We start from the raw sequence: 21,999 nt of genomic DNA on the forward strand, positions 1-21,999 counted from the left end.
TCGCACTCTGCTTATGGATACGAGGAATTCGCAAATGAATTCTAAGATCGCATCGCCTAAAACATAAATAGTTCGAACAATCCCTAAAATTGCACTTCGATGCGACAGTTTAAGCCGAACCGAAGAATGCGCAGCGTTCCAGCGACACGTGGAACATGTTTATTTTATACTTTGGCTGTCTGAAAAGAAAGACGTTTCCGTCACTACGTACACTTAGTATGCGGTTTCTATTGTACTACTCCTGTCCATCATGACAGGTTTTAAGGGAAAATAAAACGTCTTTACGTCTGAATAATTCGCCTCTTAAATTTTAAAAACTCGGAGAATGAAATGCTGACCTACTTTTGTTATGTTTACAAATTCGTTTAAACACTATTTGTAGAAAAGTTTAACATTTCTATTACAAAATAACATAATTTAAATCTTGTTCCAAAGTAACGCACCTAAAGATATCACATATTTAGAAATAAACAATTATATAAATAGTTTTTTAAAGTAGACCCCAATTTTTATACAGGTATAACTTTATTTTAAATTTGGCAGTAGAATGTAGAATGTTTAGGAATGGAGTTAATCGCCGCGACCTTACAGATCTATTATGTGTTCCCCTTTTTACGACGATGATTTGAACGGTCACTAACGGAATCAGTACTGGGAGAATTGTCAGATCAGGGGCTTGGAACACCCTCAAAAAGAAAATACCACTACTGCAACTCCCAGTGGCTGATATGCCAAGAATGTACAACGTTGAGAAACATCTCAATGTAGTATTGAGCAATAAAAAGAATTGGAAGAGAGAAACGTCTGCTCAACAGCTAAAAGACCATATAACATAACTTGGTATACTGATGCTTCCAAAATCAATGCGGGAACAGGGATCGGAGTATTTGGGTCGAGAACTAAATACTCCGAACCAATGGGCACCTACACTAACATCCTAGAGGCAGAAATCTACGCTATCGAAAGATGCATACAACTTATCTTAGATAGGAACTATCGGAAACAAGAAATAGCCATCTTATCTGATAGCCAAGCAGCGTTAAAAGCGATCAACTCAGTATCAATCAATTCGAAATTGGTCAAAGAATGCATAGAGAAGCTGAATAAATTAGGCAAAGAAAACAAAATCCTCCTACTCTGGGTGTCTGCTCACCAAGGGATAGAATGCAATGAAAAAGCAAATGATCTAGCTAAAAAAGGAGCGAACACTCCATTAACTGGACCAGAACCGTTCTGCTTCCCAAGTGGTAACCAACTAAAGGCGGAACTCAAGAACTTGGAAGACTCCATCCGCAACCTGGAATGGGAATCTTACAACGGTCTAAGGCACTCGAAGAAGTTTCTGAGGGCTTACGACCAAGAAAAATCAAAGATCTTCCTGGAGTTAAGTAAGAACAATCTTCGGATTGTCACAGGGTTTTTAACAGGACACTGTCTCCTCAATGAACACCTCATCACTGAGTGCCATGAACCTTCTCCATCCTCGACATCAGCCGTACCAAAATTCATGGCACGAACGGTCGTCGTTTCGGCGCACTCAGTGATAAGATGTTCTGGTTTTTCTCCATTTTCCCCACAGAATCTGCATTCGCCGTTGTTTCTCAGCTTCGGCCTAGGTGTTCCTGGAGGATACAGTGTCCTGTTAGAAACCACGTGACAATCGAGATCAAGAAAAATACGTGATCTTTCTCGGTCGTAAGTTTTGAGGAATTTTTTCGAGTGTTTTAGACCGGTTGGAGGATACCCCTTCCAGGTTACGGGTGGAATCTTCCAGGTTCTTCAGTTTTGCTTTTAGTTGGTTTCCACTTGGAAAACAGAACGGTTCTAGTCCAATTAGTGGAGTGTTCGCTCTTTTTCTAGCTAAAGCGTTTGATTTTTTATTGCCTTCTATCCCTTGGTGAGCGGGCACCCAGAGTAGGAGGACTTTATTTTCTTTGCCTAATTTGTTCAGCTTCTGTAGGCATTCATAGGTTAGACATTTACTAACTCTTGGACCTAACCTAATCTAACTAATTTGGAATTGATGGTTACCGAGTTGATCGCTTTTAGTGCTGCTTGACTATCGGATAAGATGGCTATTTCCTATTTCGAATACTTCCATTCGATAGCGTCGATTTATGCCTGAAGGATACTGGGGTATGGCCCTTTGATTTGGAATATTAAGTTTTCGGCCCAAATACTCCTATCCCTGGCCCTGCTTTGGTTTTCGAAGCATCGGTATACCACGTTATAGTATGGTCTTTAACATGCTGAGCAAACGTTTCTTCCTTCCAGTCCTTTTTATTACTCAATACTACAGTGAGGTGTGTCTCAAAGTTGTAAATTCTTGGTATGTCATCTACTAAGAGATGGATTAGTGAAATTTTCTTTTTGAGGATGTTTCAAGCCCCTGACCTGAAAATTCTCCCAGTACTGTTTCCGTCAATGACCCTTCTAATCATTGTCGCATTGGTATAACTACCGACGACAATGTGCAGTGGTGTTAGGTCTAGGATGACTCCCATTGCTGCTGTTGCGCATATTCTTATGGCAACTGGGATGCTGATGCATGCCAGTCTCTAAACTTTGCACAGGTTTTGCCTTGCTGTACATCGCTCTAGTTTTATGTATCAAGCACCAGCTCCATAGAAATTTGGCAGTAAGTCGAGAGCAATTCATTTTTAAACTATTTCAAAGCAAAAATTAACTCAAAGATTAATTTCGCCTAAGGCAATAAATAACAAAATGTCATGTTATGTGGATTTTATCTGTGACACAATAATGTGTATAATCAATAAACAAAAAATATAATTATCGTGGTCATTGCACTGTCCGAAAATGTTGAGCTACTCCATTCGCCCATGTAAAACTCAAGTTGTTTAATAAAGTGCTTTACTAATTATCACAGTCGTATGCTATTAGGGTTGTTAATCGACTTCCTTGCTTGAGTTCCCATTTGACCGTGTTCGATTTAAGCATCAACATGGATCAATAATTATTGTGCTGGTCCCAAGCCTGTTTTCAAACAATTTTAATTAAACTTATTACAGTCTCTATATAGAGATCTAAAGTAGGTTTATCGAAATTGGTATTAGCAAATTGTTGATGTGAGATATGTAACTTTTGTTGGTATATTTCTTTGATGTAAATATTATTAAACAATTTTTTACCTACTATAGTCATAAAAAAATGTCTATATCGATAAAATTAAACTATAAAAATATTTGCTTTAAACTAACTGTAATTATTATTTTATCAACTATAAGTCCATTCATATAACTAATAAGAGTCAATTTCACTAGTCTGAAAATAAGCAAAATAAGCGTTCGGCATTTAAAGTTTTATGTAAAACTGGCTACGTAGGTATTTTTACACAAATGAAGAAGGAAATTAGATAAAGGATTTTAAGACCAAATATCTGTATTGTAGCACATTTTTAGACAACTTCTTTATTTTTAAGATTTTTGATGGTCAAACATCAACAAAATATTCCTTATGTTTGGACTAAGTGCGGATCTCAGAACTCGAATGGCCAGATGCTACGTCTTCTCTGTGTTACTCTATGGATGTGAGAGCTGGACACTGAATTCACAGACCGAGAAGAGAATAGAAGCCTTCGAAATGTATATATACAGATGGATGCTGCGAATCTCATGGATACAAAGGATCACCAACAATGAAGTACTCCAGCGCATGCGAGAGATACTGAACACCATCAAGGAAAGAAAAATGCAATACCTGGGTCATGTGATGAGAGGTGGTAGATACGAAATACTGCGCCTCATAATAGAGGGCAAAGTGCAAGGGAAAAGATCAGTAGGAAGACGCCAGAACTCATGGCTAAAAGATTTGAGGAGATGGTTTGAAAGCTCGTCTGCGGAAATCTTCCGGGCTGCAGTTTCCAGAGCCACAATTGCCATTTGGATCGCCAACCTTCGGTAGGAGAGGGCGTGATAAGAAGAAGTTTGGACTAAATTTTCTCGAAAATAAAGACATAATTTAAAATTCCCTTACAATACCGTGAAGCTCTTGCAAACCTTAACCAAGCCTTAATCAAAGCGCGTGTTTTTGGAATTTTGAGTGTGACTTAACACGATAGGATCGGGCTAGGCCTTAAGCAGATTTCTGAAATATAATATTTATTTTCTTCGGCCACCCAGCCGCTTTACACGACCGCTGTGAACGACCCGAAAGTACAGGGTAATAACTCTTAACTATTTTTTTACCGAATAAAATAAATTTTACACAAAAAGTAGATAATTCTTATTAATTTCTTAAAATGTGTAACTAAAATAATCTGTAAAATGAGAAATAAAAAGTTCTATTATAATACAGCCTACCGAAAAGGAACGAATGAGATAATCCGGGAAACGGTTTATTACATGCCAGAAATGTGTGGGTATTTATTGTCAAATCCAAAAATTACCATAACTCCGGAAATTCTACAATTTTATATTCTACAAAGTCGTATGACGGAGGGGGTTAATCAACGCGACTTTACAGATCTATTGTGTGTCCCCTTTACTGTGGTATAACATAGTCATCATACAGTCTCAGGGCTTGGAAAAAAAGCCAGTATCTGAGACGGCTTCACAAAGGCTAGTTCTAAATTTCCGATATCAGTCGATTTAAATGTACGGCACTACTGGTTGTCGTCTCGGCGCACACAGTGATGAGGTGTTCTGGTGTTTCCTTATTTTGCCCATAAAATTTTTATTCGCCATTATTTCTTAGCGGGCAGCTTTTCTTATAAAAAAGCCGTCACAATCCAAAGATTGTTCTTACTTAAATCAAGAAATATCTTTGATTTTTTTCGGTCGTAAATTCTGAGAAATTTCTTCGAGTGTTTTAGACCGTTGGAGAATTCTCATTCATGGTTACGTATGGAGTCTTCCAGGCTCTTGAGTTCCGCTTTAAGTTGGTTTCCACTTGGGAAGCAGAACGGTTCTGGTACAGTTAGTGGAGTGTTCGTTCGTTTTCTAGCTAAATCGTTTGCTTTTTCATTGCCTTCCAGCCTTTCGTGAGCTGACACCCAAGTTGGAGGACTTTATTTTCCTTGCCTAATTTTATAATCTGGAAAAAATAATGAAAACAGAAAGATAAACAAAAAATAATCTAAAACATGAAAGTTGACCAAGATTTTAGGGTGGCTAAATTTTTGCCAAGAATATTGTATTGAGATGAACAGCTTATTTAAAAATAAACATATTTCTTTAAATTCAAAACATTCAATTTTAAGACACTCTGTATGCATACATAAAATTATTGATTTAAAATTATTCGTAAACTAGGGAGAGGGAAATCAGACAACGAATAAAGATGATAGGTGTTAAAATAAGAGCTTTTAGACCACCATTGGAGACGCATTGATGAATGAATAAAGAAGTTTATTAAAGGTAAAATCAATGTTTCCTTATTTTTTAACTAATGTTAACTAAAGCATATATTATTTTGTTTTTCTGTTGTAATATTCTGTGCTCAAGCTTTTCCTTATTTATTTGATCATTTTATTTATTTGTATTATATAGCATGTGTATCTATTTAAAAGATTCCATTTATGCTGCAAATAATTTCTAGTTTACAATTAAATCTAAATTCAATCGTTTACTGTACATTCGTGCCGATACTTTTGGTTCAGTATGGTTCAGTATGATACAACTTATGACAAGTATGACTTTTTGACAGTATAACAGTGTGACAATAAGGGCCTTGTTAAGTGTACTAATAAGTTCCAACCGTCCTGGGCGAATATCTTAGCACACAAATGAGCAGTCAAAACCAATAATTGGTATAGTATAACTCATAGTCTAAATATATTGGCACCAACCATATCAACCCTAGCTGAGTCGCCTCCCGAATCCAGAGACCTCAGTACCTGCAGGTGGGGACCTGCTAACTGATAAAAACTCTTCAGTTATGAATGTATTAAACCTTAAACCTTGGTATAAAGACATTATTTGTATTATTATTTCTCTTTAATTAAAGCTTATTTAAGCCTCCCTCCTCACAAGATAAAATACCACTTTTAGCACTTCTATCATAAATAACTATTTTTACATAACGTAGGTTCCTTTATTTCATTTAACTTTTTTTTATATAGTTGGCCAAAATATTACCTCATCAACTTTGTTGAACGAACATGGATTGTTATACTACAGTATGTTGAAATAAATTGGAATAATATATTCCTTTCTCAGAATAGCTAAAATTACAACATTCAAAAGCATTCAGGAAAGCAAGCGCTGTCAACGAGGCAGTAAAATCGCCGTCGACCTATTTAAAGTACTATTTCGAATCCAGTAGTGTTTATAATCCGCAAGTAATTTCACATTTTATGGGATCGGATATTTTAAACTGCAACGGCTCCTCTTTAACGATGATCGATACACATACAACAACACTTGTGACCTAAATTCATAAATAAGGTCATTCGAATAGGCAGCTTGTTTGATACAAAAAGTAATACATGCAACGCTGTATCCCTGTACCATATGCAATTCGATCATGGAATTTTTATGAGTTTCGCAATTATGTGACAAACAGTGTACAGGGTGGATCAAATTCGACGCTTTTAAAGGGAAACACCCGTTTCTATAGGAGATAGACAAAAACTAATATTGGTGTCTGGAGCTTAATTTTTATCAAAAACATGATGGTGAAAACCGCACATCGATATCTGTTACCGTTTATGAGTTACGGGATGTTTTTCAAAAATGTGCATTTTTAACAAATCGCTATAACTTTTTTGCTATGGAAAATTTTCTATTTTGTGAAAACATTTCCAAACTACTTTTTTACGTAGAATTTAATGGTTTAAGTATAATTTTTTTAAAGTTAATAATTTAAGAGTTATCAATAGAAAAATTGATTTTTTATTTGGGACACCCTGTATATTTTTACTTAAGTGAAAAGAACTTAAAATTACCTTTCCAAAAATATATCACACTTGATATTTTGTTACAGTCCCCTTCAAAATACAGAATTTTTATAAGTTCGCCACTTTTAGCTAGTAGGCTTTCAACCCCTTATTGATGATCTGCCCCTAATGGAACTCGAAAACATATCTTTCCAGCAAGACCAGGCACCGCCTCAGAACGCTGAAGTTATCAGCATATTTTTACAGCCAATTTCAAGAATAATTGTATAGCTAACAAAGATACTAGCCGTTGGCCGTCGAGACCGCATGGCTTAGTGCCTGTTATTCTTAGTTGAGTTTTTATCTTTGCGGAAGAATAAAGGTTCTTATTTTAAAATTGCCCGTATAATCTAAACAAGAACTAGAAGTACTTAGCGGTTATGTGAGGGTATCTTTCACTCTCACTGAGTTAATTAATTCCGCGAGAAATGTTCAAAAACGGTCCCGTCTGTTCATAACAGAAGATGGTTAACATGTCGAACGCCTCTGTAGCAAAATTTCATGTCTTGGTTTGCTATTAATTTTTATTGTTATTAGATATAGTTTAAATGTGTTGATGTTGTTAAATATAGTTTAAATTGTTATGAAATTCTGCATCTCTCATTGCAAATATTATTTTCGTTTTAATTGCTGCTCACAGCTAGAATTTTTTTGCATTACTGCCGGTTGCTGTTACTGCTGCTCGTTCAAAGCCTACTTATTCAAAGTGGGCGAATTTTTAAAAACTCTGTATCTCGAAGAGGAATCAAGCAAAATATGAAGTATGCTATATTTTTGAAAAGGTAATTTTAAATTCTTTTCAACTAATTAAAAATATACAGGGTGTCCCGTATAAAAAATCAAATTTTCTGTTTATAATTCTTAAATTATTAATTTTAAAAAAATTATACTTAAACCATTAAATTCTACGTAAAAAAGTGCTTTGAAAAAGCGATTTTTTAAAAATGCATATTTTCGAAAAACATCCCGTAACTCCGAAACGGTAACAAATATGGACGTGCGGTTTTCACCATCATGTTTTTGATAAAAATTGAGCTTCAGACACCGATATTAGTTTTCGTCTATCTCCTATAGAAAAGGGTGTTTCCCTTTAAAAGCGTACATTTGACCCACGAATCTGAGAGTCTCAGTCTGTTTAAAATGGAAGAATATTAGAGTATTTATCACGGGCCAAAAAATCAAGTAAAAAATATAAATGTCTTAACTAGACATAAAATAAGAAAGCAACTCGAAAACCTGGGTATATTGTCACTAAAACAATAATTGTTTTAGTGACAATATACCCAGGGTTAATAATTAATAATTATTATTAATTATGTTTTATATTTTGCCTGACTTTCAGCATGTAAGCTTATAAGAAAAAAAAATTGATTTGACCAAATTTATCTAGAAATCCTAATGTTAAATATAATTGAAAAAAAAAGTAACGGCACGCGGGGTTCCCAAGCGGTCACCCATCCAAGTACTAACCGCGCCCGACGTCGCTTAACTTCAGTGATCGAACGGGAACTGGTGGACCGACGTGGTATGGCCTTTACATGATATATTTAGTAGTTGTAGAAGTACATTTTTTGATGCAGAAGATTTGTCTTATTTATATATGAGAGGTCGAAAGTAAGAGTGGGATAAAATTTTGTTCAAAGCAAAAGTGGGTTTAAATTTTCTCTAAGATCAAAAATAGCATATACATCACAACTTTGGGCAAAAGTGAATCGAATATTAATCAGCGCAAAAATGGTTCGACAAAATATTCAGGGCAAAAAAGCTATAAAATATTAACCCGTTTTTGCGCTAAGAAAATAATACGTAGATTCGATAGACGATAAGAAAATGGTACTTTTTACCTCTGCGCGCTGCCGTATTTATGTACTATCGAAGGGACGTTTTTATAATACTATTGAGTATTGAGTGCTGTTTCACATGGAGCGGACGTGCGGACCATCGTGGACCATTGTGTGTATTTTTAAGAATTGACGGAGTACTTTCACCTGTAGATCGCCCATTGGTTGAACAAGTACCATGAGTATTGAATGTATGAATACTTTCACATAGGCGCGGATGATCCGTCGAAGCAAGGGATCGACGGATGGCTGTTGGACGAAATCATACGGGCGGACCATCCGCGCCCATGTCAAAATACTCATACAAGCTCATAGTACCTCTTCAATAAACGGACGGTCCGCGCGGAAGCCGGACGGCCCGCTCCATGTGAAACGGCACAACAGGGACGATCAGCGCGGACGGTTTGAGCGAATGCTCCGCTCCGTGTAAAACTGCACTTCATACTAAATTTTATTTCGTGTTTTGCACCTATTTTAGTGTGTTGTTTATCTTTCTTGTCTATGGTGTTGTTCAGTATGGCAAAGCATCTCTAGCAGAGCTGCAAGCTCACAGAAAACTTAAGTCTTTTTGACTTAAATCATTTTAGTGACTTAAGTCATTTGATTTTAAGTCGATAAATCAAATGACTTAAGTCATTTCATTTATTTCGAAAGATGACTTAAAATACTTAAATCTTTTTTTAACGACTTAAGTTATTTTAAAAAAGATTTAAATCTTTTAAAAGATACAATATGACCGAAAAAAGAACGGCGTCAGCGATGACTATGAAATGAAGTTCGCTGTCATTTTATATGTAAAATTATATGGGGAATGTCATTGATGTTTATTTCCAAGCCAACTGGATGCCGTTTTTTTTTTATCATACGGTATATACCTATTGATATAGTAATTATTTATATTTTTTTGCTTCACACTGCTGTACTGCTGTTTATATAATTTTTTTGTGTTTCACACACATTTTTATACCTATAAGATAATGAGTTTGATATTACAAAACACAGTATTTTAGTTATAGGAAAATATAAAAGCCTAACGGCTCGGAAATTTTCAAAAGTGAAGAATATAATTATACAAAAATTATTTCCATTGTCTAGATGTGCACTTCCGAATATAACTTGTTTAGTTTATATCTGGTCGGCACCTTTTGACTTCGGCACGCGCTTTGATATCACACACGGACCGCCGCCGCCGATGCCATTTGAAGAAAAATATATTTCATAGAAAAATTAAATTACTCCCTCTTTTTATGCGATTTTTCGAAAAGAAAATGCGGACTGGGACCACATACGTATTTGCATTGATTGTGTCCGCACGTGTAATACGGAAGAATATAATATTTTTATACTTTTTATGGGGCGGAGTCACAACGCCCCCCCCCCACCCTTAGATCGGACAACTTTGAAATTGTTTTGGACAGCTGTCAATTCTGACAGCTGAATTTTTTCTTCTTTCATTTTAGCCCATGGCCATCCTATATATATATATATATATATATATATATATATATATATATATATATATATATATATATATATATATATATATATATATATATATATATATATATATTATGTCGAAATCGGTTCACTTCGAAATTTTGACATGTCATTAAACTGTCATTTTTCAAGATAGCCGCCCACATATTTTTTTCATATGTATATACCCACAATATACCTATATTATAATAATTTTTTTATAATAGAATTTTAAAAATCAAAAACCTCAAAAATGGCGCCATTTTGGCCGCCATTTTAACAGCTATCAAAAATTCTGGTCATGCCTTGTAAAAAAATGTATAATTTCCTACAATCAAAGGAAGTGGTTCTAATTTAGCTTACAAGATTTGCCCCGAACAAACATACATACAAAGCAAGTTAAATAAAAGCTTATAAAAAGTTGATTTTTACACTACTTGTTGCATATGGTGCAAATGTTATTTTTGTATAGAAAACTAGAGGAACATGAATAAACTGACTGGCAAATACGCAAACAGATTTTTTTATCTAATAGTAAATTAACGATTTTTTTCTTCGGACAAAAAGGAATATTTTTAATCTTAGAGTAAAAGTGGCATATAATTATAACCCATTTTTACGGTAAAGTTTCTTTCTCTCATTTTTGCTCTCATTGCTACTTAAACCGCTTTTGCCCTCTGAAAAACGCAAACCGTTTTTGCCGAGAGTAAAATTTTAACCCACTTTTGCTATCAGCCTCTCATATTTGATAATAACAGAAAAAAAAAACGATATTTTGCAGCTTAATAATTAAGCTCATATGCTGACAAATTCGAAACTGTAATAGTATTAGGTAGAGCAAAAATAATTCCTTACCCAAAACAATTTTGTTTAATATGATGGAAACATTCTTACCTGAAAAAAAAGAAAGAAATATTAGATAAATATTATAAACATTGAGACTAATGAATACTAATTAAAATGTTAAATCCACAGTATTATTATTATTATTATTGGATATGTTGGGTTCTGTAGTTCTGTCTTCCCCAGAATCCGAGGCCGAGAGGTAGACCATAATTAAGCATCTATAACAGCAGGTGACGTAGTAATGACTTCTATTCTCCTACCTTTGGAATTAATCGGTGTGTTTTGAAATTGACCAGTTGAGACCTATCATCATCGTCATCCCGAAATGTTTCGGGAGAAGTGATTGAGGACATTGAAGAGTTTATGTATCTGAGCAGCATAATAAACAAAGACGATGGAGCCAGCAAAGATAAGAAAACCGCATCAAAAAAGCTCAACAAGCATTGGGTCAACTCAGAATAGTACGGGCCTTGAGGCATACCAAAACTAGCACTAAGTTGAGAATATTCAACAGCAATGTAAAATCAGTTCTCTTGTATGGATGTGAAACATGGAAAGTGACCAAAAACTATGAACACTATCCGAAACGAAGATCTATTGCATTTAACTGGCCAAACTGATATAGGCAAAGAAGTGATCATACGGAAGTGGGGATGGATAGGGCATACTCTAATACAACCTAACGACAACATCGCAAGAAATGTCCTTGACTGGAAACCACATGGACAACGGAAAAAAGGACACCCAAAAGTCGAGCTAGCGAAGTCAAAAACATTATGGTCAGAAGCTAAGAAAATTGCTGAAAACAGAACAAGATGGAAGGTTTGTTTAGGAACTAAAGAAAAAAATGATGATGATCATCATCGTCATTTTCAGCTTATTCAACCATTTCCAATTATGGGGTAGCCTCCCTCACATATTTAGATACTTTCTTTGTATTTGGGCCCATTGTTGTCTATTGTTGGCTATGCGGGCCCAAGTTATCCCTGCCAATTTCCTAATATTATGGTCCAATCTCAGGTTCGGTCTTCTTCTAGGTCTCTTAATTCCTCATGGGTACCATTGTGTAATTTTTGTGGTCCATCTATTGTCCGTCCTTCTTGCCAGGTGTCCTGCCCATTGCCACTTGAGCGATTTGACTCTGTGGATGACATCTATTACTTGGGTATTTTGTCGTATCTACTCTATTCTTTTACGGTTTCTCTTGGTGATTCCCAACATATTTCGTTCGATTGAGCGTTGTGCGACCTGCAGTTTCCTTTTGATGTCCGTTTTAAGTGTCCAGGTTTCGAATGCATAGGTCATCACTGGTAGTACACATTTTTCTTCTATAGATAAAGTGGCATTCTAGATTTGAATATAATTGAGTTTCTTATAAGAACTCCATGCTAACTTAATTCTTCTGTTGATTTGTGGTAGTAGAAAGAAAGTTGTGTATTACCAGTGTTGTGTTATTTATTAGAATGTTTTTTCTGTTCACTAGCTCGTTGTACATTACTTTAGTTTTTGCTAAGTTCATTTTGAGACCCACTTTTTTGCTAACTCTATTTAGTTCGTTTTATTTTGTGCTTGTAGTTCTTCAGGGATATTTGCGATTAGGACTATGTCATCAGCGAATCTTAGATGGTCGAGATATTCTCCATCTATTTTTAATCCTTTGTTGGTCCAGTCTAGTTGAAGGAAGATTTCTTCTAGTATTGCTGTAAACAGCTTTGGGGATATCTCGTCTCCCTGTCGTACTCCTTTGCCAGCTGAGAATTGAAGGCATATAATTATTTTGCTAATCATCTTTTTTTAATGAAAGGAATGCAAGTTTTATTGAAAAATATTTTGAACCCAAGTTTCAAATGTATTGGATAAGAAACAATGAAATCTAAAGATGTCACTGGGTGTACACGACAACTTTCTGGTATATAGAAAAAGAGAATAGACTGTAACTTGAAAACATTTTCAAGTAGCAATATTTGTTGTCTCATAGTCCATCAGTATCTATAACAGAAAAAAACAATGTCACGTAATACAAATTGCGATCATTAGAGCTTATTATTTTCACTCTCGAATTGCTATTAGCGAAATGGAGATTCCTCGGCCTTAAACCTGGAATGGTCTAAATGCCGAATCACAGATTTCGGTTTTAGGTCCAAGTGGGCGGGGAAGTAATTACGTCAACTTCTCTGGGTTATTACCGAAAACAATAGGCGTACAACTAGTTTCGCGTGCTCGTCTGGCGGCTGCCAAAATTCAATTATTTCCAAACGATTGACGGAACAACGCCGACGGCGGGTGTTATGTAATCTAATCTCGTAAATATTAAATGCCAAAATATAGAAGCTTTATCGAAAAATAATAAATAATAAGGAAAGGTCACTTTTAAAATGTATAATACACATATATATGTTACAGTAAAAGTTGGAAATCAGTGATTGTTAACAATGATTGTTAATAACAAACAAAAGCTCACATCTGGCGCAAATTCGCTTTGTTTTTTGTGGTTATGTATAATTGTTTTGTTATCGTTGTAAAAAGTGTTGTGCGGTCTTTTCCCTATGAAAGAAATTTTCTGTGAAAAATTAAGGTAAAATAGGCACTCGCAAGAATGTAATAGCGCATGTTTTTCATTTTTTGCGATATAATGGAGTCATAGCAAAAGTTAAGCATGCAAGAGAAAAAGATATTAAAAAACCTAGTCACTATGAACTTATTAAACACGATATGCTTGAAGTAGCGGGTTTGAAAAAAAAACGAATAACTCCGGTTGAAGAAAATTCGGGCATACTTTATTTTGTCCACGATGAAGAACTTTATTAAAAATACCTTGTAAGTAATCTTATGTTTACGAATGTTTTTTTCTAATTGTTTTGTACACTTTAGAATGTTTACTATGTTTTCCTTTTTAATATTTAGAAGGTTATATAAATATACTAAAGAAGTAAATCGTAATTTTAACATATGTGGATCAGCTTAAACATTGAGGTGATCGAATATTCTTAAAAACTTTATTTGTTCTAACTTCTACCAACAGTCATCCTCATTACACTCGCCCTGTACAATAGACTAACTTTTACTGGCAATCTTTAGTAAATGTTACTTTCACTAGTGAATGTTAGAAATTACTAGGAAAAGTCGATAAATCTCTCTAACATACTACATTCACTGATCCAATGCGTAATGAGGAAAATGCATGTTTTTTAAAACCATAAATAATGGTTTTAAAACATAGTTCATATAATTACAAATTGAACAAAAAAAAAAATCGTTGATATCGGTTAAGAAATGCCTCTAATATAAAATAATTAAATATTGTTAATTTAAATGGCCGGGCAAACGCTCTCTACCGCGCCTTGCCGCTGTGACGTCACCCGCCATTCTTCTGGTTGAGTGGAGCCAGACGCGTGTTTATTTTACACAGTTTGCTTTTAAACGCTGTTGAATCCGAGTCAAAATTTTAGTTATTTGGGGTAATTAATACATAATTAGTAATTAGTGATATTTATAAATAGTAATGGATGAGCGAAGACAGAAAAAAATGGTCCAAGGCCATGAGAAGAGATGAAAAGAAAAACGTTAAATTATCCTCTATTTTTACGATTTATTGTTCTGAAGATCATTTTGATGTAAGTTCATATATTTATGTATATTGTCTTACATAGTATATGAAATATGAATGTACAGGGTTATTCATTATATTTTGACACCCACATATAGCCTTAACTGCAAGTTTTAGAAGAAAACATTAAATAAAAAAGTTGCATGGTTTTTCATATACTCTCTTTTAAAATTAATTCTAGATATACAGGGTGTCTCAAAAAAGGTGGTCCAGAAAATTGTAGGTATTTTTCGCTTTTCAACTGTCAATATTTCATAAACATTTGAAGATAGGTATAGGATATTAGACATGAAATATATCTAGAATATCTAGAAACTTCCGAAGAATCCAAAAATATATAGGGCGTTTCACTTAAAAAAGTAACTTAATTTTGGCGTTTGCTTATGGAACACCTTGTATAATATTTTCATTACTGATAAACAATTCATTTCCTATAATTTCTTAAAAAAAAACAATCTTTAAAAATAACAAAGATAAGGGGGTGTCAATATATAAAAAAAACTTTCTTTTTCACGCTATGCTCTAGAATTACTTTTCCACGTACTAAACAAATATTTTTGTCTCTTTTCACTTCTACATAACCTACAGCATTATCTCCATACGTCTCCGTACCTGATCTGACAAATAAGTTTATAACATTAATTTATAACTATATAAAAGTTCGTAACAGTAGGTACCTACTTATACTTAAATATGCTTCAGTACTACAAAGAATAAATGTTACATACCTCTCTGTTTTTTCCTCGTAACTCAGCACCAATAAATTGGGAATTTGTATTTATAAAAGCAGCCAACATAAAAGCATCGACTGTTGGCAAGTTATCTGATTGTGCTTTTACAAACCCGGAATCTGCCATTACTTAAAAAATTCTCAGAACACACAACACATACAAATAATAACTGCACAAAAACGCATAAAAAGCTCCTTCAATCAACGCTAAAAGCAACAAAAATGTCTTAGTACGCCACCTAAATACGTACATAAACGGAACACGTCTGGCTGCTGCTGGCCATCGCGCGTCGACGAGAACGGCGGGTGACGTCAGACCAATAGAATATCGCTTCAATTCGCGTCGAGGCGTCGTTTGCGTTGTCCATAGTATTTTAATGGCCCGTTTTATAAAATCGTGGTACTGCTTTCAAGAAAAAAGTTTTTTTTTGCATTTACACATATTTATTCTAATAAATTGAACAGTTTCTGGCAAAAAATAGAATATATGCATCTTCCTCATTGCTAGCATTTCCTAGTGAATGTTAAGAATCACTGAATTTCCGACTCACTGTAACATATATACTGTGTATACAGGGTGATTCCTGTAAGTAGGTCATGCTTTCGGGGAATGATGAGGGATGTCGAAATATTCATTTTGATATAGCACACTACGCTAGATACAGGTTGTTAAAGTTTTTGAAAAATTAAAGATATTCTTTAATAGTTTTTTAACATTTGAAGGTATCGTTTTAAATTTTATTATAGGAGTCCACCTAAGAGAGACACTTTAAATGTAAAACAAGAGATTTTAGTTTCAACCAGTGGCGTAGATGTGATACGGTATTTTTCTCATCGGGTATTTTTTTCAAAAAAAGAATAGTACGCCACTGATAAAAATAAAAATTTCGGAGATTTTTTATTTACTCGATTTATTCTCAAAAAGAAATGTCTCTTGCAACTTTCTCCTATTTTACACCATTTTGTCACAATTTAAAAATAAATAATTTTTTTAATGAGAAGCTTAAATATGCGAATTATTATTACTTACTTAAGTATTACTACCTTAAAACTAAGAATTTTATTATTAATAATAAAAAAAATCTAGTTTAAATTTCTAATTTTTTAAAAATTTATTTAAGGAGCTAGTAGTAAAAAGTACTAAAGTTACCCAAGCTGTGTAACTCTGTATGCACCTGTATTTCTGCCCTCTAGTTATAATAATTCGCTGTATTTAAGATTCTCATTAAAAAAATTATTTTTAAATTGACAGGTCATATGACCAAAGGCAATTTAAGTGAACTCTATCGTCTATACTGAATGAAATTTGTTTTTTATGGAAAGGAACCGCTACCTGTACTGAATGAAGTTTAACATCTAGCGAATAGATGGCGCCAGCAATATTAAAATTTGGAATTTTATAAAAAGAAAAATAAAACGCTACAACTGGTTGAAACTAAAACATCTTCTTTTTTCATTTAAAGTCTCTCTCTTAGGTAGAATTCTATAATAAAATTTTATAACGATATATTCGACTGTTAAAAAACTATTAAAGAATATCTTTAATTTTTCAAAAGCTTTAAAACCCTGTATCTTGGGTAAGAGGCATTTCCGACCCATAGTGTGCATATCAAAATTAATATTTCGGCGTCATCTATCATTCCCTGAAAGCATGACCGACTTACAGGAATCACCCTGTATATACACTGTGTCAAATTTAAAACTACCCACCTTTAATATCTTTCTTGCAGGTAAAAATATGGAAAATCCGAAAGACACGTTAATTTCATTTGTAAGGGGACACTTTAAATGAATATTTTTAGCATTTTTCTTTCAACCCCCTAGGAGGGGTTGCCTTTACACTCAATGTGTCACCTTTACAATCTTACATGGGAGTGAGGGTCAAGTGGCACATCGTTTTAAAGGGTGATTAATTCTCCTTTCAGTGGTATCCTACTTTGTTGCTTTTTGTCCTGAGGTTTCCGAATAATCGCGTTTCAAAGTTGCAAAAACAATTATTTATCATGCCTGCATTGAAATGTTGGTTTTCAAGCTATAGTGTTTACACAAAAATTATAGCAATGGATCTCCTTGTAGTACAAACGGTTAGAAGATTAGGTTACACCACCTGTTGTCCATTTTCCTGTAAAAAATAATAAAGTCTGTTTTCAAACTCCTCCCTATTCTGCTGTAATTCGCCTTTTAAGATCATCAATATCAGTAGATTGTGTTTTATAAACAATAGATCTAAGATGTCCCTAAAGAAAGAAGTCTAAGGGTGTTAAATACGGTGATCTTGAAGGCTATTCAATTGATCCCCTTCTGCCAATCCATGTACCCGGAAATCTCTCGTTTAACCACTGTCGGACCGGAAGAAAATAATGAGGTGGAGCACCATCCTGCTGGAATGTTAACAAATCTTCCTGTAAAACTGGACTACCCTCTGCATCAATTTGAGTTTCTAGCTCTCGGGTGATAAGAGGATCAATAGTCTCTTGAAGCATATTAAGATACAGATCACCCCTGTCAAGTTTCCTTCAATAAATAAAGGCCAATAATGGCATTTCCAAGAATACCAGCCCAAACATTAAATTTGGTTAAACATATGTTTTTTTAAATAGAAATTATAGTAGGCGACGACTTCATAAAAAGCGTTTTTAAGCTTTTCAGCGATATAAGCAATAATATGTTTTTTTTTCACAAAATTTAGAGTTATAGCCAATTCTTATCTTTCTTAACTAATTTGACTTAGTTAGCCATGGAAACAAGTTCAACGTTTTTTAGAGGACGCTTTTCAAGTCATGTTAGAAAAGTTAAATTTATAAATTTAACTTTTTTAGTATCTATACTAGTATTAAACTATTTCAGTATTTCTAGCGAGTATCTATAGATACTCGCGCATTAATAGAGTGGAAGAACATGATTTTCATTATGACACCCCTCTCCCACAATGAAAGAAATGTTAAAAATTATTTATAACATAATTATGTAAACTCAGGGATAGAAAGATCACCTGACCTATCCATTTTAGATTTTTTTATGCGGTATGGTTAACAACAAGGTTTACAAAAGAACTTATGAATTGGCGGTACAGGAGAAGTTTATTTAAGTCGACCGGCTGTTCTGCGAAAATAGCTAGAAATTCAGTTTAAAAAAGATGCATTTAAGTACTCAAAACAATGGCGGATATTTTGAACATTTTCAAAAATAACTTAAAGTGTATGTAGTGATATTATTTTAACATTGAAAATGTTTCTGTTATCCTATATAAGGGAGCACAAATCGAATTAAAATGCTACATTTGCCACACCATGACGTCATATATACAAGGGTATAGGAAATCTCGGCGCAGCGGCGGCAGTCGGCCAGCGCGCGCAAAAACCATTACATCGCTAATTGTTTATTGATATATCTTTATTATTTTAAAAGCAAAAAATATGGGGTTTGCTTTGATACCTTGTCAAGACATAAGCGAAACTTTTAAATTGTTTCTTTTTTTCATTTAGGCCTTCGCTTTTCGTTAAATGAAAGTTATATTAAAAAAAATCTATTTTTAAACCAAATTTTCGCATGATTGAAATGATTATTCATGTTTAAAGTTTTTTTTTTGGTCATAAGCGCTAATGGAAATGTTTTTTCGTAAATAATTATAAAAAATTACTCCCTACGAAGACTTTATTGTGTACTGGATCAAAAAATAAGTATTTGTTTTCTCTATACGGTGGTATTAATATATCGATTTTTGATGATAGTGCCCTTTTACCCGGTCTAATTTTGTACTACTTTCGGAATAAGGCATGTACTGTACTTCCATCCCTTTCGGAATAATCATGTACTGTACTTCCATCCCTGAAAAATTCAGCTTGTGACACCGAAGTGAGAGGTAACGTCAAAATAAACTTTAATCTACCTACATCATAGGTAGGTGTAGCTACTCTAGGTATATTCTACCTAGACAGTAGCTGAACTAGCTGATAGTAGTAATTAATTTGTTATCCGATAAGTAGTTGCCATTATATAAGTTTAATCATCTTATACCTCCTATAACGGTAGGTTTTGGATTTTTCCTGATTGGGTTTGTTAAACAAAAATATACTGAGCATATAAATGTCTGTTACAGGTTAATTCGTTAAAGAAATATGTTACACACATATTATTTTAATAATAATAGTATAATAGTAATGGCTATATTATGTTATAACACATACATATGTATTGAATGTACTTATTTTAACCAATGCATTGTTTTGTTTTTTAATCTCACAAATAAGAAATGTTTTATAGTTTTTATTATAAAAAAACAGTGATTATACAATTTATTTACACCGCTTACAGTGTTTTCTGTAAGGGGTGTAACCAGGAGTATATTTCGTAACCTCTTACGATATAAGAGGGCACAAAGTGTTTTATTACTTAATGCTTAAAATTTAATAATATATTTGTACATAAAATAAAATAGACTAGAAAGTCAATTAATTAATATTGACGTAATTACTAAATAAGTACAAGATTTTTTTTCTAATTATTTTAGTGTATATTTAGTCACCTAATAAAAGTCGTTAAAAAGTCTAATTATATTTAAAGAAGATATAATTCCAACAAATTACATTATAAGGCCAATAATGCACAAGTAATACCATTAAAATTTTAGCGTTTTTAACTTGTGTAACATATCTCTTTAACGAATTAACCTGTAACAATAGTGGTAGGTACGCGCACAGATTTTTTCGCTAGGTAACTTATTAAGTCGTTAAACAGGCCTATAAAAGCTATAACAACATAGGTAACTAATATTTATAATTTAATTCGAGTTTTAATCTCAAATAATAAATGTTTTTACTGGTGTATTTCTGAAGTGTTCATTATTAAAAGTAGATATTCTTCAAGTTATGCGAAGTAATAAGTAATGTTTCCGGTGAGACCGCGTATATGTCACCGGATTCTGGTTAGTATAAAGACTTTTTCTATAGAAAGAGTTTTTTCTATATTTTCCTTTCAAAATAAGACTAATTTCTTCTTATTCTTTTAACTATTACAGTGTTTCTTTTTCCTAAAATGTTATACTTAATTTTCGCTTAAAATTAAAAAATCACAAATGGAGGAAAATATACGTTATTGAATAAAGTTTAAACAAATCACTTTACCATAACAAAAAAGTAAAAACATGTCATGGCGGAAGATATTCAGGTGGCATTTCACATATTTATCTATTAAATTCGAGATTAAAATAAAAACTTGCGTAGCATGTTATACACAAGATAGAAAGTTTCAGAATCGATTAATACGCAATACGCTACGCAGTCAACTTATTCCTATGCGCGGATGAGCGTCTTCAAGACTCTTCCTTCGGCCAGGGTCACGACGCCGCCGAAGAGGAATCGGCCTACGTTTCGCTAAGCAGGCTGGATACGGTGGAGTACGATATTGGCGAGTCTGAATACTTATAAAAATTTGCAAAGTAAAATATGTTGGAAAAATAATTAATCCATACATACATATATAAAAGCTCAAAGGGTTTTTTTGTTGCATCCATCCCGCCGAAACCGCTTTACCAATCTTGATGATTCTTTTTTTAAATGAAAGGTATATATGTGTAGATTTGTTATGAAGTATTTTTATAGTGCTGAATGGCTATTTCTTTGTGTAAAACGACTAAATACTAAAACATACCTGAAAAACACCTACACACAATACCTCCAGAAATAAATTATTTGTCATTGTCAGTGGTGTGTCAGTTAGATTATATATTACGTTTTTAGATATTTTAGAGTGAGTTCATGCCGCCAGCTTTACATACACAAAGGTTCGTTTAAACGAAATTAGTGAATTAGCTACACAAAGCGATTTTAGGAAATTCATGCTCTTATAGAGTAAAATTATCTCGGAACAGTTTGTTTGGTTTGTTTGGTTCGGTATGAAAAGTCCTTACTATTTGGTCTAGCAGAATGAAATCCTACAAAAAGAATTAGAAGAAATTTTTGAAATTCATCAACCAAATGGGTAAAGTTAGTAAAAATTTATATAAAACTTGGTGACCTCTGGAATATACACATAAAAATGGGCACAAAGGTAAAGCGAATTTATGAAATTTATACCCTTAGGGAGTAGAATAGGAAATGAAAGTTTGCTGTACGAAAATGCAATATTATAACATTATAAACCAGACAGTATAAAATTTTATACAAGGGTTTATTTAGTGACATCATAACGAAATATATCTTCCTCAATTATCCTTCAAAGAATAAAAAATAACCTATAAAGAGAGTATTAGTGCTCTTAATAAATAAGAAAAAGATGAAAAATAAAAAACATCTATGCTCATTAGCTCTCTATAAAGAAGTAAAAAATCATTTAAATCAATGCATGAACGATTCGAGATGTAACGCGAACGTAGTCGCGAGAAAAAGCTAGTAATTTATTAAATTATTTTATTTAACTCATTAATTTTCATTGAAAAGGAATTTTTCTAATTCGCCACTATATTAGTTAAAAACTAAGAAACTCATATCAAATTTAAGTTTTACGATTTTGACTTTTAAAAAATCTGAACACATTTTAAAAGAAAAAAAGTTTTTGATAATATTTGTGTAGATTGACTACAAGTTGTATAACATAAATTTCTACG

At 33.5% G+C, this 21,999-nt stretch overlaps 1 protein-coding gene and 1 non-coding gene across 2 annotated transcripts in view; both read right to left on the minus strand.

Annotated features, from left to right (window-relative positions):
• The window catches only part of LOC115885808 (protein yippee-like 2), a 417,160-nt gene that overhangs the window by 256,186 nt on the left and 138,975 nt on the right, over window positions 1–21,999 (minus strand). The gene's annotated exons all lie outside the window — the stretch shown is intronic.
• Window positions 8,317–8,434, minus strand: LOC115885827. Its single transcript, XR_004050793.1, has one exon. It is a non-coding gene; the product is annotated as a 5S ribosomal RNA (ribosomal RNA).

The sequence above is a fragment of the Sitophilus oryzae genome, unplaced genomic scaffold (assembly GCF_002938485.1).
Source record: "Sitophilus oryzae breed Bouriz unplaced genomic scaffold, Soryzae_2.0 scaffold_41_pilon_pilon, whole genome shotgun sequence".
NCBI classification, from domain to species: domain Eukaryota; kingdom Metazoa; phylum Arthropoda; class Insecta; order Coleoptera; family Curculionidae; genus Sitophilus; species Sitophilus oryzae.